This window comes from Cavia porcellus, unplaced genomic scaffold (genome assembly GCF_034190915.1).
Source record: "Cavia porcellus strain 051 isolate PalLab524CR breed Dunkin Hartley unplaced genomic scaffold, mCavPor4.1 scaffold_18, whole genome shotgun sequence".
Classification (NCBI taxonomy): domain Eukaryota; kingdom Metazoa; phylum Chordata; class Mammalia; order Rodentia; family Caviidae; genus Cavia; species Cavia porcellus.
This window is the reverse complement of record NW_026947501.1, coordinates 41,257,275-41,259,855: the sequence shown is the minus strand read 5'-3', so window position 1 is coordinate 41,259,855 and position 2,581 is coordinate 41,257,275. Positions and strand designations below refer to the sequence as shown.

The 2,581-nt window shown below is 36.5% G+C and overlaps 1 pseudogene; it reads left to right on the top strand.

Moving 5' to 3' along the window:
- The first annotated feature begins 1,966 nt into the window (after positions 1–1,966).
- LOC106027495 (immunoglobulin kappa variable 4-1-like) lies at positions 1,967–2,581 on the top strand (annotated as a pseudogene).

Genomic DNA, 2,581 nt, shown 5'->3' with positions numbered 1-2,581 from the left:
TTGTTCACAGTCAGTAAGTCTCACATATTTTTATGATAGCCCAAGGAGTCTAATGTACCACTGTGTACTGTGATTCCTAGCGTATTGTGGTTTCTGGGAAAATTAGGAACCATGTATTCTGCTCTATTTTTTTCAGAAATTAAAGACTATGACTATTTTTGTCTTATGTATATGTATGTTCCCTAAACAAAGAATGTTAGGAATAACTGTTAGGTAAAGTCCTTTCCTGGGTCTAGTAAATTGACTGCATAAGTACAGTTGAATCAAAAGTACTAGGCAGATAGGAAAGACTGCTTTTTCTGGAGAGAGGCTGATATGCTTACCTGTCTGATTTTCCTGAGTATTAAAGACTCTCTTCTCCGTCTGCTTATCTTGAGAAAGCACTAACAAGTGAAATGAAAGAAAATAAATTTCAGCTCCTAGAATCAGAAACAAAACCCAATTGTGGATTGAAACAAAGATCCAGGGGATATGCCAGCTTGTTAAGGGTGAACGTAGGAGGTGTTACTCATTCTTTGTTTTCTTGACATTGGAAATTAGACATTTGCTCAATCCACATGATATCTCACTTTCATATTGTGGTATCCTAGAAATCTTATGCAAATTTTGAATTGGGTTACAGCTATTTGTAATAAAAATATTTTACATAGAAAAAACCAAAAATAATTAAAACACAAAGTGAAACCAAATTGATTCAGTGGAAAAATGAAAACTTATTCAGTGGTCAAAATTATTTTTAGCTTGCTGCAAAAATATCAAGAGCAATTAAATAGCTTTGTTGATACACTGAGATTTCAGGTGCACCCTGTTAAGCAATCATATTTTAAAAGAAATTTTTTAGCTCTCTGTGATCTGAACGTATCTATAGAAATATAATTTCTTCTGAATTTCAATATATTTATATTGTTCTAAAAAAGATGTTACAATTGACAATCAAACACCTAGAACACATTCTTTGCCTATAATTTCTATCATTTTTCACTTGTACTCAAAAGATCTTTTGCTTTGGGATGGCATGAATCTAAAACTGTGGTCTACTTACTGGAGAGAAATTATTTGTAATACCTCTTAGGTTATTGGAATGTCAGTGTCTTCCTTCAGCGAGGATTCAACTGGGTACCTAATTGTTAGAAGTGCATTCTAAGCTAATCTCACAATTGTTAATTCTCTGTTCTCTAAACTAGACGTTTCTGGAGTAAAATACCATGGCAATGTTGCTTTGCAACCATTAATTTCCAATTAAATTTGTTGATTTTATTCTGCATCCATTTTCCATTTTACTTGGATCCCTCTCCTTAGTTTCCATTAGGTATGGAAAGCAGAATCGTCTGTGTGTCTTGATTCACACTTTCACGGAGCCTGTCTGGTCCCCTGGCTCTGTGTGTCATGTCCAGGGAGATTCTGGAGCTCAGCCAGTTCCTGGTTTCTCAGCATCAGTATAAATGTGGCTTGGGAAAGCAACTACTGTTTTTCTCACAAAAATATGAATTTGCTTAGACGTAGATTTCCTTTTGTTTTTCCCATTTTTCTTCCTTCTTTATTCCTCTCTCCTTTGTTTTATTTGTTATAATCTTGTATTTTCTACCATGATTTTGTGTGTGTCTCACTGTGCTGGTATTAACTAGCCTATATATTTTCCACTTGAATCAGTTTCTGTTCATTAGATATGAAAGTTTTAGACGACCCAATGGTTTATGATTGTTCTAAAATGATGTAAGAGTTTCTGAAATAACTACGATGTTTTTCTTGTCAGTGAAGTATACCTTCTGTGTAGGTATTTTTGGAACTTGATTTGATCAGTTACTTTCATATCTCATATCCATGCAATTTGCCTCCCTATTTACTGATGAATTTTCATAAGCTATTCCTGGGTCAGCCCAACTTCTCAGACTTCATTAACAATTGCAAGGAGATATAGGCAATTGCAAGGAGACCTGAGCACCATCAGAGAATCAGGGGCAGCAAGATGTGGTCGAAGGTCCTGGTCTTCACAAGCCTGCTGCTCTGGACCTCTGGTGAGAAATTAGACGGTTCCAAAATCACTTAGAGTAGCATCTTTATAGAGTTAAAATTGTAACTTTAAAATGCAAAGAAACATAATAAGATCCAAATATACGGTAATTTACAGTAGAATTAGTGTCCACAATTTAAAGGACATATTTCAATATTTATAAGATAAAGCCTGTGTATATATGTGTGTGTGTGTGTGTGTGTACAATCCCTATGCATTTCTGTCTGCAGTAGTCTGTGGTGACATCGTGATGACCCAGTCTCCCACCTCCCTGGCAGTGACTCCTGGAGAGAGCGTACCATCCACTGCAAGTCTAGCCACAGTCTTCTATACAATATTAACAAAAAGAATTACTTAGCATGGTACCAGCAGAAACCAGGACAATCTCCCAAAATGCTTATCTACTTTGCATCCACCCGGGAATCTGGTGTTCCAGACCCGTTCAGTGGCAGTGGGTCTGGAACGGAATTCACTCTCACCATCAGCAAGGTGCAGACTGAAGATGTGGCAGATTATTACTGCCAGCAGGGTATTACTACTACTCCTACAGTGATTCAGCGTCAAACATAA